The sequence below is a fragment of the Schistocerca piceifrons genome, chromosome 7, assembly GCF_021461385.2.
Source record: "Schistocerca piceifrons isolate TAMUIC-IGC-003096 chromosome 7, iqSchPice1.1, whole genome shotgun sequence".
NCBI classification, from domain to species: Eukaryota; Metazoa; Arthropoda; class Insecta; order Orthoptera; family Acrididae; genus Schistocerca; species Schistocerca piceifrons.
The window spans coordinates 443,584,117-443,600,108 of NC_060144.1; positions in this window are offsets into that span (position 1 = coordinate 443,584,117).

Here is a 15,992-nt window from a genome sequence, read left to right on the forward strand (position 1 = left end):
GAATGCACCACTATTATCGCACCCAGATCTTACTAGAAATTTTTCCATTGCTACCGACAGTTCCAACACCGCTTTAGGCGTACACATTTTCCAGGAAATAGAAGAAGATGGTTCAATAGTAATTAAAAACATCGCATTTGCAAGCCGCATTTTGTCACCTGCTGAACGAAATTATTCTGTTACAGAACTGGAAACATTATGTGTTGTATGGGCTTTCACGAGATTTAGGCATTTTCTTTATGGCAGACATACCACAGTTTACACAGACCACAGAGCGATACAATTTTTACTTTCGGCTAAATTTACTCACGATAAATGAAGTAGATGGAAACTGTATTTACAGGAATTTAATTTTACAATAGTTCACATTCCCGGCACACAAAATGTTATAGCATACGCACTATCGCGTTCTCTCAGCAACAATCAGCAAGACGTAGCAACCAACTTCTGTAAAACAAATTTCAGTGTCATGTACATTCAGCAAGTTGCATTTGAAAACTTTGTTTCATCGTCATTACAGGACATAGCAAAGGAGCAAGATAAAGACAACGTGTGGAAAGAAATTAAACACCTTTGGCTAGATAAGAATAATGTTACGATTAGGAACCATTACACTGTACGCAGTGACATTCTGTTTCGCCGCTCTCATCCTGACAGCAACATTTGGTTATTATGCATTCCTGACGAACTGGTTAACAAATTAATTTGGTACACTCATTTAAGTTACGCACATTACGGAGCACGAAAATGTTTTCTTATACTGAGACAGAACTGTTATTTTACCAACATGGAGAAACGTATACGACGAGTTTTAGCGTCTTGTAAAATTTGCGAGAAAGCTAAATCAGACACCACTTCACATATTCCTCCATTATATCCCATTATACCTGTTAAATTAAGACATATGGCCGCTGTAGACATTTTTGGTCCGATTCCGAGAACTAACAGAGGTTTTTGCTACATTTTTGTCGCTGTTGAGCTCACTTCAAAATTTGTTACTTTCACTCCTTTACGCAAAGCTACTGCTAAAACTGTTTCGAAAGCATTTGTAAAACATTTTCTATCTCATGTAGGGCATGTAATGAAAGTAATTTCTGACAATGGATCTCAATTTCGTAGCAGCGTATGGACACGCATGTTACGAGCCAGAAACATTTCTCCGACCTATATATCCAAGTACCACGCTTCTTCGAACCCCTGTGAAAGATTAATGAAAGAAATTGGTAAGCTGTGCCGAATATACTGCCACAAAAGACATATTGATTGGGATACACACATACTCTCATTCCAAGATGTAATTAATTCCATTCCAAATGAATCCACCATGCTATCTCCGTCTGTTATACTGAAAAACGTTGAACCACCAAACAAAATTAAAGAATTAGTAAAATTTCCCAAAAGTCGTCGCCTACGACACCACGAAATAATTAACATTGCGCTGAACAACATCAAACGTGCCGCAGAGCGCCGGAGAAGACAGCAACAACAGGTTTGTACACGCCGCGACTTTCACGTTGGACAGAAGATACTAGTACGTACACACTATTTATCCAGCAAATTAAAAGGTAAGTGCAGTAAATTTGAACTTCTATACGCAGGTCCATATCGGATTCGCAGCATCCCTCACCCCAATGTTGTACACGTCGAAACTTTGAGAACCAGAAAATCGAAAGGCAATCACCATATCTCAAACATTAAACCGTTTATTGAGTGAAACCACTGTATGATTCAACACACTATGATGTCATTTACTAATGCAATTATTTCACCTGACTAATTACTGATGATTATCGTATTTTTTCTTGGCAAGTGCCCGGCAAGGTAAGGTTAGCAGGACGCTTTTCTTGTCTTTACACATCAGACCGTGCATATTTTTTCAGACACACTTACGTATTTTATGACTAATTATGCAATGTTAGCTAATGACATGTTAATTTCATTACATTTTTTTTATTAAAGGCTTTAATTCTCGTCTCTATTAACTACACTCTATACAAGCTGAACACAACGAACGTCACATTTTGTCTTTTTATGTACGATTGTTTTCATGTTTTGTTCATATGCACTGTGAAATAGTTAAGATATAACACACCAGTGACTTTGACATATTTTTGCCTTATGACATCTCAACATCGTGACTGTTTTACATTTTTTGCTGCTGCATTGTATTATTCTGTGTACATTTTTGCATCTGAACACTGTCAATGTCTTTGACATATTACGTTTTCTGTCATGTTATGCTGTATGGTTAATTGTGTCACCATAAACCAGTCATTATTTAGTGGATATAGGATTTAAATGCAAGACATTAATCTTTGTTCATCAATTTCAGAAAGAAATGATGCGTGTAAGAGATAAATTCAACAGAAATGGGAATTTCACCTACGGAATAAACGAAAGGAGATGCAATAACTTTATGAGGAAGAGTAAATGGATCAGGATTGGCAGGCATTAACAAGAATATACAATACTCATCACAGAATAGCAGTCTTAACTAATTTTTTCTTTCAGAATACAAGGTGATTGATGCAGGCTGTCAGAGAGAACTACACATCTTAGTTTTTAGTGATGAAATATGCTAGAGATAAGGAATAGTTGTATAATCAGTAATGAAGTGATTTTTTGCAGATGATAATGAATACTGATGAATAATGACGAAGGAAATGGTATTATGAATAATGAAGTTTTTCTTTACATGTGATGATAATAATGAAGTTATGATAATGTGGATAATGAAGTGATTGATAATGAAGTTTTTTCTTTACAGATGAGGATAATGTTGAAGTTATGTATTTATGCTATGTAGTTATTTAAGTATTTGTTGCAGTTTGCTTTGACAGCAGGTGTTACATTGCATAGTAGGATGACAGAAAGTTTTGGAAAGGACAGCTATGGAACACATTTTATACACATTTCACTACCTGTTAATTCGAAGTTCACTACTTTTCAGCATAGTGTGCGTTTCTTCTTTCAGGTCAATAATCCATTTTGTATATTTTTGCAGGAGAAGTTTTTCATGACACTTACTAAACTTGTTAGTTATTATACCTGTTCTAGTACTTGCATTTTTTTTTTTTTTACCCATTTGTGTTTATCATTTATAAATGTGATCACATATACTGCCTTGTTACATAACCTTGCTACAGCTGACTCATGACGAATGACGTTACCTATCCTCATTTGCAGCAACAGGTCAAAAGCAAATAGTGTTATGTCTCAGCAATTAATTATCGATCCCAACGCAATGCATTGCTAACAAAAAAAAAAAAAAAATGTATTACCAGTCCCAAGTAGTGATACCAGTTTGAGAAAATTCTGAATAATACTGATTAGCTCTGAATAGTATGTCACTTGAGTAATGACTTCTTAATGAGACAAAAAAAAGTATATATTTAAGATAATGCTTTGTCACTAGCTAATAACTGCCACTGTTTATTGTAATGAGACTACTTATAATGCCTGTGATTATTAATGCTTTGACTGTAATTAACTGATTTTAATAATGACTTTGTAATGATCTGAATACTACTGAAGGAGGAACACTGTTTATTGTAATGAGACTACTTATAATGCCCATGATTATTAATGCTATGACTGTAATTAACTGATTTTTAATAATGACTTCATAATGATCTGAATAATACTGAATGAAGAACAATGTTTTATTCTATTCAATACTTGCTGGCCACTGAGTGCCAATAATTAATGTCAATCGATGAATTGTTATTAATTATGCCATTAATTAGCTCTTGTTTTCAATGCAATACTTTGTAATTGGAAATGAATGTGACTGTTTAATAATGCTTTGTAATTATGAGAAGGCTAATGATTCTTACTATATTGGAATGACAAATGATTAATTAACGACAAATGATTAATTAACTGTAATTAGGAGAAGGTTAATGATTCTTAATTATACTTTGCAACTGGAAAGGAATGTGACTGTTTAATAATGCTTTATAATTAGGAAAAGGCTAATGATTAATACTATTGGAATGACAAATGATTAATTAACCATGCTATACTTTGTAACTAGGAAAAGAAGACTACTGATTCTATGTAAAACAATTAATGAACATTTTTCTGTAATACTACATACTTGGTACAGAAATGTTCAATAACTGGGCTATGAATGCCACAAACTGCTAATTAAGTCTGTAATTGTCAATATTATGTGACTTGATGTCCTTCACCTCATAAGCTGACTACCCTGAATTATTGCAATGTCCATTTGTCCTGTTTATCCTAGTGATCATGGAGCACTATCTTTGGTTTTGCACTAATTCTACGTTGGTGTGCCTTGTAAGAGCGTGGTGTTGACACGACATGCTGTCCACCACCGTGAGCAATGAAGACGTTATTATGGTCCCACTGTTTGGTGTACCTAATGTACTGCCAAAATGAAAATATGGAACATTACTACGACAGTTCAGTGTCTTGGCTACACTGATAAATTCTGATGGGAAAAGAACTTCAAGTTGTGTCACTTGGTGTTGTACTTCTGTGGAAAGATATGGACTTTCAGAACAACTGTGTGCAATCTAAAGTGCTACAACCATGATGCAATCCTTCCCTTTCCTATCCCAATTCTTGTCACATAGTGAAAATCATTTTTTGGTAACATCATTTATGTTCGTGGGTTATACATTTTTCGATTCGCTGAACTCCAGTGCGAGTACACTTATGTCACTGGTCGACATGATGTTTTGCCATTATGTTTATTTATTGCGAAAATGCTAAATACATTTTTTCGATTTGAAGTACAGTATATGTACACTCTTGTCTTTTATATTGTATATACATTTTTGTTTTTATGATATGTTCTGAACTACAGTACATGTGCACTTATGTTAGATGTTAATATGTTTTCTATTGAACTTCAGTGCCTGTGCACTTTTCTCATTTTTCAATATGATTTGTACTATTCTGTATATTCAATACTTCAATACGTATGCACTTATGTCATTTGTTACTAATTGTATATACATTTCATCATTTACTGATATGTTCTCAACTCCAGTGCGAGTACACTCATGTCACTTGTCAACATAATATTTTTTGCCAGTCTGTTTATTTGTTCAGAATATGCCAATGAATTTTTTCAGTACCTCTGCGCTTTGTTTTCTGTCAAATAATTTGTATATACATTTTTCTGATTTGCTACTATGTTTTGTACTCACATTTTGTCTTTGTCTTATATATTTTGTACTTAGTGCGTGTGCACAACATTTAATTCATGTACTACATCTAAATATTCTGTAAATTGTAGAAGTTTATTAATTAATTAAAAATTTTGCCGCCATTGGCAAGTCCAAATGACTCACCATCGCTGCCAAATTTTTGCCCCCCCAGTGGAGGGTTATGAAACACGTATGTAACGCAGCAGCGATGGCGAGGCATTGCAGCGTCTCTGACCAGAGAATATGCGCTTGACCGCGCGAGTGTTGCGAGCTGTTCGCTAGTTGTCGCTATGCAGAGCAGTACTCTGTCTGTAGTCGTAGCAGTCTGAAGCTCGATTTAGTTACGAGCAGTCGGTCAGTAGTAGTCGTGCAGTGCAGTTCGCTACTAGTCTTCATGCAGAGCGGTCGGTCAGTAGTAGCAGCCCAGTGCGGTTGTGTGATGTAGGCGGTCGGCAACACTGGTCAAGATGCTGAATGAGGTATACTGTTAATTAATATAATCATTAGATAATGTAAAAATTTATTTATTGTAATTATTCTCCAACAAGTGCCCCAATAATAATTTTTATTTCAAAAGCATCTTTTTCAAAAATTTAATTTTTTATTGAACTAAAAATTTCGTTGCACTTCCCATTTCATTCCACTTCTTTGGAAGAAAAATTTCAGTAAAATCACAAAAAAAAGGAATATTATTATTTGCAATGCAGATCCTTCAAGCCGTGCGCACGAAAAAGAGCAGAAATTTGACATCCAGTTATTCTGAGGTAAGCCTTTAATTCTGATTGTTTTACACAGGGCCAAAGACCGATATTTCGGTTTAATTGAATTTTCTTATCACTGAATGGACTTTAAATTTTTTGGTGAAGAATTTATATTTGAGTCAGATTGCGAATTTCACATTTTTGTTGCCATTGTCAGTACATTTCATTGTGGGCAGGTTATGCTTAGCGCAATGTCCATTAGCATTCCTAAATAATATTGTCATTTCTTTTCGATTTTCTTTAAAATTTTTGTGGGGAGGTTACACAGTAAACTACTAGAAAATTTCCCCCGTTTCCCAACTTGTGGTGTGGCTTGTAGTAACCGTAACCACTGTGTGTGTCAGCTCTGTGACAGTATGCTAACCTTCCGCGTACGTCCTCTTGCACTATGAAACTGTGGCTGCCTGTAGCCAACTTGATCTTTAATTGGCCCTCCCGCACCTAGCCAGCCGGCAGTGATCGGACGGTGGAGAGGCGGTCAGCGGCCGCCGGCAGCCCTTGACCCAGTTGGCAGACGGGCGCCTCCTCCCCCTCCGCACCCCAGTTTCCCTCACACCATTAGGTGCGGATGTCACAGCGCGCTGACGTATGGGCGCCTGCGCGCGGCGTCAATGAGCCCGCCGACGCCGACGCCGCAGCCGGCGCCGAGTCCGAAACCGACGCCTCCACCGCTGCTCGATAAACATGGCCGCCAGCCACCAGCCACCGGTCTTGCCCGCCAATTTATAAGCGAGGCTACGGCCGCCGCACCGGCCTGTCCTCGAGTGTCCTGTTCCAAACGGATTGCTGCAGCCGCGGCCATAATTGCAGCAATAGCTTAGTCTCTCAGCGGCAGCCCCGCGCTAACAAGCCCGGCCGGCAGTCCTTGTCAGCCGTACCCGTTACTCGCGCACACTGTTACTGCTGGTGGCGGACGCGCCGCCAGGTAGCGACATATTCATAGGCGGCGTGACACGGCTTAAATATAGTACAGGGTTTCCGTAGTAATACAGTCACTGACGTAAGAGAAATGAAAAATACTGTAGTACTGGCCTTTAAAATTGCCACGCCAAGATGACGTGCTACAGTCGCTAAATTTAATCGACAGGAAGAAGATGCTATGATATGCAAATGATTAGCTTTTCAGTGCATTCACACCTAAAACGTGCTCACATGAGGAGTTTCCAACCGATTTCTAATACACAAGCAGCACTTGACGGCGTTGCCTGGTGAAACGATGTTATGATGCCTCGTGTAAAGAGAAGAAATGCGTACCATTACTTTTCCAACTTTGAGATACATCGGATTGAAGCCTTCGCCATTGAGGTTTATCGTACCGCGACATTGCTGCTCACGTTGTTCGAGATCCAATGACTGTTAGCAGAATATGGAATCGGTGGGTTCAGGAGGGTAATACGGAACGCTGTGCTGGATACCAACGGCTCATGTCACTAGCAGTCGAGATGACAGTCATCTTATTGGCATGGCTGTAACGGATCGTGCAGCCATGTCTCGATCCCAGAGTCAACAGACGGGGATGTTTGCAACCAACCATCTGCACGAACGGTTCGACGACGTTTGCAGCAGCATGGACTATCTGCTCGGAGACCGTGGCTGCGGTTACCCTTGACGCTGCAACACAGACAGGAGCGCCTGCGATGGTGTACTCAACGACGAACCTGGGTGCACGAATAGCAAAACGTCATTTTTTCGGATGAATTCAGGTTCTGTTTACAGCATCATGATGGTCGCATCCGTGTTTGGCGACATCGCGGTGAACGCACATTGGAAGCGTGTATTCGTCATCGCCATACTGGCGTATCACCCGGCGTGATGGTCTGGCGTGTCATTGGCTACACGTCTTGGTTAGCTCTTGTTCGTATTGACGGCACTTTGAACAGTGGACGTTACATTTCAGATGTGTTACGACCCGTGGCTCTGCCCTTCATTCGATCCCTGCGAAACCCTACATTTCAGCAGGATAATGCACGACCGCATGTTGCAGGTCTTATACGGGCTTTTCTGGATACAGAAAATGTTCGACTGCTGCCCTGGCCAGCACATCCTGTAGATCTCTCACCAACTGAAAACGTCTGGTCAATGGTAGCCGAGCTACTGGCTCGTCACAACACGCCAGTCACTACTCTTGGTATTGTGTTGAAGCTGCATGGGCAGCTATATCTGTACACGTCATCCAAACTCTGTTTTACTCAATGCCCAGGCGTATCAAGGCCGTTATTACGGCCAGAGGTGGCTGTTCTGGGTACTGATTTCTCAGGATCTATGCACCCAAATTGCGCGAAAATGTAATCACATGTCAGTTCTAGTATAATATATTTGTCCAATGAATACCCGTTTATCATCTGCATTTCTTCTTGGCCAGTATTGTATTAAGTTCATTTGAGTATCCAGGTACCTTTTAATAACTGACCGTTCTGACATTGCAATATATAAAGGAGAAACATTACATAGTAAAATCGGAGATGCCTTCGTAGAATTCGCCAACCCAGAAAAAAGCGATCGATATTTCAAAAAGTGCAAAATATTCGAAAACCTCGGGAAAATAGGCGTAAATTAAGGCTGAAGTCGGATGGTATGCAGTATGATACGTATGAGAGCTAAAACGGTTCAGTAAGAATGGAAGACCAAGAACGAAGTTCTGGGATTAAAAACGGTATAAGGCAGACTTGCATTGTTTCTCCTCTACTATTCAATCTGTATATTGCAGAAGTAATGACGGAGATACGAGGTCAAGTCACATTAAAATGGTAATCTAGAAACGGAGCGTTTCATGTAAAGGACCAAATGAAATGATGATTGGCTTTCGTTGCATCGGTGGAAGCATTCCCAAAACGGCAAAGTATGCAAGTATGGAAACTGTTCGCATGTCACCGTGGTTAAATTATAGCGTACATGGGAAAATGGCGCTATCCAAAAGGGGCACCAAGGTAAATGTGTGCACCACGGGCCCTAGATGAGAGGGGTGAACAACGGATGCAGATATATTTATGGGAAATGGACATGCAAATCTTGAGCAATTGACCGCCCAGATGATACAAGGAACTACCAACACCGTCTCTTCAACGACAGTTCAGAGAGTATTGCTGTGTATGGGCCTACGCAGCAGGCGTTTGGTTCATACGCCCATGCTGACTGCTGGTCATTGGTGATGGAGACTGGAATTTGCACGCCAGTAGCGCAACTGGACCTCCACTGAGTAGGGAAAGATGACCTTTTCAGATGAATTATGCTCCATAGGATAGATAGCCCTGCAACAATCGTCGGAAGGGTCCAGACTAGAGGAGGGAGCTTTCTGGTCTGGCGAAAGGTATTGCCGGGATGATCTCGTCATTCTGGAAGGCCCAGTTTATCAAACCAGCTATACGTCTATCCTTGGGGACCACACGAACACCGTTCGAGTACACGCAGTTTGAAACTTGCTGCCAGATTAAAACTGTGTGCCCGACCGAGACTCGAACACGGGACCTTTGCCTTTCGCGGGCAAGTGCTCTACCAACTGAGCTACCGAAGCACGACTCACGCCCGGTACTCACAGCTTTACTTCCGCCAGTACCTCGGCTCCTACCTTCCAAACTTTACAGAAGCTCTCCTGCTCGTTGTGTACCACATGCGTTTCGGGACGGTTTTCTCAACTTATCACCAATATCGTGGACTTGCAGATTGTATTTCGGAAAAAATCCGTACACACACACACACACACACATTATATATCATATATATTATATATATATACCTGCACCTGAATCACATATTTACATAACATGTACATAACACTGGATGACATATTAATATGTTTCTTAGAATATTTTCTGTACCAGAACTCAGGGAAAGTGTGTTAGAAGTGAAAGAGTTTCATAGGTTGCAAAACTTTAGGAAACTGAAGCTCAGGACTAAGCGAATATAATATCGGTATTATGGATGTAATACCACCAGCATGGAGCCAATATCACTTCTTATATATTGTACGGCCATCGCCTGGTTCTACCACTTTCATAGTGTACAGAGCTGTTTTGTGTCCCTTGACTACAGTCTTTTTCAGATGGAAATTACCTTGAAATCCCCTCCAATATGCCTGTGGTATCCCACCCAGTCCCTGTTTATCAGGATGGTCCTGATATTTGCATCTTCTTATTTTATGCTGCTTTCGCACGCTACAGGGAAGAAAGGAAGTCTTCGACACTTCCAGTGAACAGTCACTATTCAGAAGAATTGTGCATTATATTTAGTGTACCCGTCATCTGCATCTTTTCATTACGTAGGATCACTTTCAGCTTTAAACAGCTGATAGTCAATGTAGTTCTACTGTGGAATGTAGACATGTAGAGGGTATGTCAGAAGTTCAGTCTTATTTTGAGGAAGATATGGGTTTTTGAGCCATCTTTGCTAACATAGAAGCCTGTTATTGAAGTCTACAATTTTCGAGGTGGACAGTTCAACTTCAGATAAGATTTCTTCAGTATTGATAGAAAGTGTTCATTGGAATCAGGGCGGCTGTTGTCATGAGATACAATGCCTAATGCAGAGCGTATGTTCAGTATGAAATGTTTGTTTTCTTCCTCGTGAAGACTACTTTTTGTAATGGAAGGTCACACAGAAATAATAATGGGTAGTGTAGTCAACACAGTTCCTTCAGATACTCGGCAATCGAAATATATTATGTTATAATTCTTTCATTCGTTTATTGACGTAGCATAAGGCGCTCTGCAAAGTAGGCATGGTTCTCTTTTCTGTCTTCAGACCTTATCTTATTGCCAAAGAAGGCAAAACTGAATTTTTCCACGAAGCAAATGTCATTTTACGGAAGAAATAGTGAACTTCATCTGTATTATATACACATCTACAATTTTGTACGTGCCTCTTATTAAAAGCTGGCAGCTGGGAATGTATCAGAGATATCAGAACACTTTGACGCAAGATAAAAATAAAAGTTCAGAATTAATGAAAAAGTCAGCTGGCCACAGTGATTACTGATCGCATGACACGTGCACCAGCAGTTCAGGTAATTGATCATGTAACGAGACATTGTTCGAAAATTACACCCTGCTCGTGGAACGCTGCGAAATGTTTATGCGTGCCGCACGACATTCAGTGGAAAATGATCATTACAGGTAATAGTAAAAGTTATGAAACAAGAGTTAATCAGCTAATTTCAACGCCAGATTCGAATACAGGAGAAATAAATTAACAAACTGTGGTTCGTTACTATTTCCATGTAATTTTGTGTGTTGAACTGAATAATTACTAACGTCTGCTTTTATGTACTTATAGATAAGAAATGTAACAAACCGCAAAGTTTAGCCTGTTTGGCAAATAATGCTTGCGAAAATGGTTTATTACCTGTATATGTGGCAACTACGTAACTAGGATAGAGCTAAGTATTTTGGTTAAGGTGTTGCTCTCCCTTGAGAGACGTACATTTCTGAGGGTTAATAACTTTTTTAGTCTTTTGAATACGTTTGGCAGTTACCAAGTTGACTTTATATATGTAAGACTCAGCTGTATTGCACATTTGGTTATTTTCTTTGTTTTGAACCGCTAAACGCCACATTTCGCAATGCGTTAGAAGTAATTATTAGGCGAAGAAGACACAACCACTGCTAACACTACAAAATAACAGGTTTGAAGCGCTCAAGTATATATTCAGATCATGAAAAATGCCACAGGTTACGTAAAACATTGAACAAATTAGAGGTGAGCTTTGTGCCAGTAACGCGGATCTGTTTCATTCTATTGGGGTACAGCTGACATTGGTTATTTTTTATATATTTTGCCTGTGAAATGGACTCTGTAACGTTTCAAATCGTAATTGGCTAAATTATTAACAGTGTTTACTGACCAGAGTCAACATGTATTACTTGGTTATTTTTTCCAGTACCTTTTCTGTACTTCTTTCTATTTAATGTTGTTTATCTACTTCCAATTTTAATTACGTAGGCTTTCGCTGCCAGAGTCACTCGACATAAAATTTTTCTGGGTATGGTACCGCGTCATAATGTATAAAACTACTGCTGCTGGAGAAAAACGAACGTTTCGGCCACGGTTGCAGCGGCCTTCTTCTGGGTGTAATGGTGCGTTCTAGCTATGCAGTGTCCTTTATTATGTTGTTGTTACTGTTCACTGCGCATGCCATTACGTCATAATTTTCAAAAGGTAATTAGTTTCATTGGTCACTTAAGGAATTATGGAAGGGAAATTTATTTTAATAGGTTGTTGTGGTGGAGGGAGAACGTAACCTCTGTCTTTCCGTTTACTCTCTTTTGAAAAAAAAAAAAAAACAGTATTAAACGGGTAACGCCCCTGAGTTCACAGCAAAAAATTTGGACAATGTGAGAGGTTTTACGTGTAGTGCGTTATTATTACAGCAACGTTGTTCTTTACATTCTTATCCATTATTACTTTCATGTTGTACTAGCTGCGCCCCGCGTGGTTAACGTGGATAACCAGTTATTTATAAACAAATGTTAATGTTAAAACTCAGCATCCACGTTTATTCCCAAATACAAAAGTTACCTCATATGTCTTGGAGGTAGTGAGGTGAGAGCCGCACGGAGCCCAGCAATTCGCGCGAAGAGCAGTTTGAAACGTGAGAAGCTGACAGAACACATGTCGCTCATGATCCACTCGTTTACTTAAGGAAAAAACGTTTACCCGACCGAGTAGTGAATTACTAAATGTGCCAGTGTAGGAAGTAAATTATTTCAAGGCTGTCTGCGATATACCTAGCACTGAAAAGATCATAGTTTTTAATAAACAACTTCGCCAAACACCCGTGCAAATTGAGAAATTATTTTATTACGTTTTCTCTACCAGTTTCGGCAATTCAATATGCCATCTTTAGGTCCCATATGCACCTCTAAAAAATTATTGATCTTGGCATACTGGGGCCATCTGATTCTGGATGTCGTAAATTCTGCACCAAAAGCACAGACAGTCAAACCTCAAGTAATAAGTTGTGCTTTCGTTGTAGAATTCACGACATCCTGGAACAGACGACAACAGCATGCCAATATCGATAATTTTTTAGAGGTGCATTTGGGGCCTAGGATGCCGTAGCAAAATTCCGAAACTGGTAGCGAAAAAAAAGAACTTCTCAATTTTCACCGTTGTTTGTTCTTTAGTAAATATTTGAACAGCCGCTGTTCCACGTCCACAATGAATCAACATACACTGAAGATCATAACTGTCTTGGTGTGTAAGGAGAGCCAGAAATCTGCTGTTTTGTGTGTCTGTAAACAACGTTCCGAAACTTCTATGCGTATATGCAGAGATTTATGGTTATCGATACACGTGAGCTGCCAATGTAGAGTAGTCCGTGCAAGAAACATCGTGTGCCCAGATGAATACCTGCCACTTTTATCTTTGTCCTTGAATCTTATAGTGATCGAGAAGGCCACTTTCAAAGGGAACTGCAAGCGTTTGAACTGGAAAGGCAAGTTTGTTGGGATGACAGGAATTCGTGTGTTATCAAAACTGTCTCTCTGTTGGCTTCGCCGATGATGATGGAGGCCTGGACGATATGCCTTCTGAGCTCCGTGAGGCCTAACCTGGTGCCAATGCACAATCTTGGTGCTTTCAGGTGACGCATTAGTGTCACAGACACACCGACCTTCATCTACAGCTTGCGTTACGACAGTCCCGTCAGTTGTGATGAGTTTAGAAAATATACAGGGTATGTCGCAGCGTCGTCTCTTGTCCGCACTATACCGATTGACGGTTTATCTTGAAGGAGTAATAAACGTTCTAATTCGACGAAGGAAGAAGATAAGCAATTTATTGTTTGGTGCAGCACAAATTGTATAATATTTGTCCATGCAACAACGTCATCTCTCCTCAAGTGTGTGGAGTGTATCAGCAGATACGCTCGCATATCATAATCAGATACAGCCTCACTAAAATCCTACCACGTTATGCTCGTAAGCACCGTAGTCATGGATCTTCAAGCGTTTCAGAAGCTGTAACACACACCTGACGCTTAGCGGTTAAAATGCAACGAGCTTGGGTGGAAGTATGGATGAAACACGCTGAGGACTCTATAAGGATTGTATTCATTACGTTGAATCGTATTATGTGAGACATGTTAAATAATAAAAGCATTTTCATTATTACGATACAGTTCAAAAGCCCAAGAGTAAAAAGATTTTTCTAAAAGTAATTATTGCTCCACATTCCACGTTATATACTTCAAATAAATAAATACCTTGTTGTTGTTGTTGTTGTTGTGGTCTTCGGTCCTGAGATTGGTTTGATGCAGCTCTCCATTCTACTCTATCCTGTGTAACCTTCTTCATCTCCCAGTACCTACTGCAGCCTACATCCTTTTGAATCTGCTTGGTATATTCATCTCTTGGTCTCCCTCTATGATTTTTACCCTCCACGCTGCCCTCCAATACTAAATTGGTGATCCCTTTATGCCTCAGAACATGTCCTACCAACCGATCCCTTCTTCTAGTCAAGTTGTGCCACCAGCTTTTCTCCCCAATCCTATTCAACACCTCCTCATTAGTTATGTGATCTGCCCATCTAATCTTCAGCATTCTTCTGTAGCACCACATTTCGAAAACTTTTATTCTCTTCTTGTCTAAACTATTTACCGTCCATGTTTCACTTCCATACATGGCTACACTCCATACAAATACTAACAGAAATGACTTTCTGACGCATCTATACTCGATGTTAACAAATTTCTCTTCTTCAGAAACGCTTTCCTTGCCATTGCAAGTCTACATTTTATATCCTCTCTACTTCGACCATCATCACTTACTTTGCTCCCCAAGTAACAAAATTCCTATACTAATTTAAGTGCCTCATTTCCTAATCTAATTCCCCCAGCATCACCCGACTTAATTCGACTACATTCCATTATCCTCGTTTTGTATTTTTTTATGATCATCTTATATTCTCCTTTCAAGACACTGTCCATTCCTTTCAACTGCTCTTCCAAGTCCTTTGCTGTCTATGACAGAATTACAATGTCATCGGCGAACCTCAAAGTTTTTATTTCTTCTCCATGGATTTTAATACCTACTCCGAATTTTTCTTTCGTTTCCTTCACTGCTTGCTCAATATACGGATTGCATAACATCGGGGAGAGGCTACAACCCTGTCTCACTCCCTTCCCAATCGCTGCTTCCCTTTCATGCCCCTCAACTCTTATAACTGCCATTTGGTTTCGATACAAATTGTAATAGCCTCTCGCTCCCTATATTTTACCCCTGCCACCTTCAGAATATGAAAGAGAGTATTCCAGTCAACACTGTCAAAAGCTTTCTCTAAGTATACAAATGCTAGAAACGTAGGTCTGCCTTTCCTTAATCTACCTTCTAAGATAAGCCGTAGGGTCAATATTGTCTCACGTGTTCCAGTATTTCTACGGAATCCAAACTGATCTTCCCCAAGGTCGGCTTCTACTAGTTTTTCCATTCATCTGTAGAGAATTCGCGTTAGTATTTTGCAAACGTGACTTATTAAACTAATAGTTCGGTAATTTTCACATCTGCCAACACCTGATTTCTTTGTTATTGGGATTATTATATTCTTCTTGAAGTCCGAGGGTATTTCGCCTGCCTCATACATCTTGCTCACCAGATGGTAGAGTTTTGTCAGGACTGACTCTCCCTAGGCCGTCAGTAGTTCTAATGGAATGTTGTCTACTCCCGGGGCCTTGTTTCGACTCAGGTCTTTCAGTGCTCTGTCGAACTCTACACGCAGTATCATATCTCCCATTTCATATTCATGTACATCCTCTTCCATTTCCATAATATTGTCCTCGAGTACATCGCCCATGTATAGACCCTCTATATACTCCTTCCACCTTTCTGCTTTCCCTTCTTTGCTTAGAACTTGGTTTCCATCTGAGCTCTTGATATTCATACAAGTGGCTCTCTTTTCTCCAAAGGTCTCTTTAATTTTCCTGTAGGCAGTATCTTACCCCTAGTGAGATAAGCCTCTACATCCTTACATTTATCCTCTAGCCATCCCTGCTTAGCCATTTTGCACTTCCTGTCGATCTCATTTTTGAGACGTTTGTATTCCTTTTTGCCTGCTTCATTTA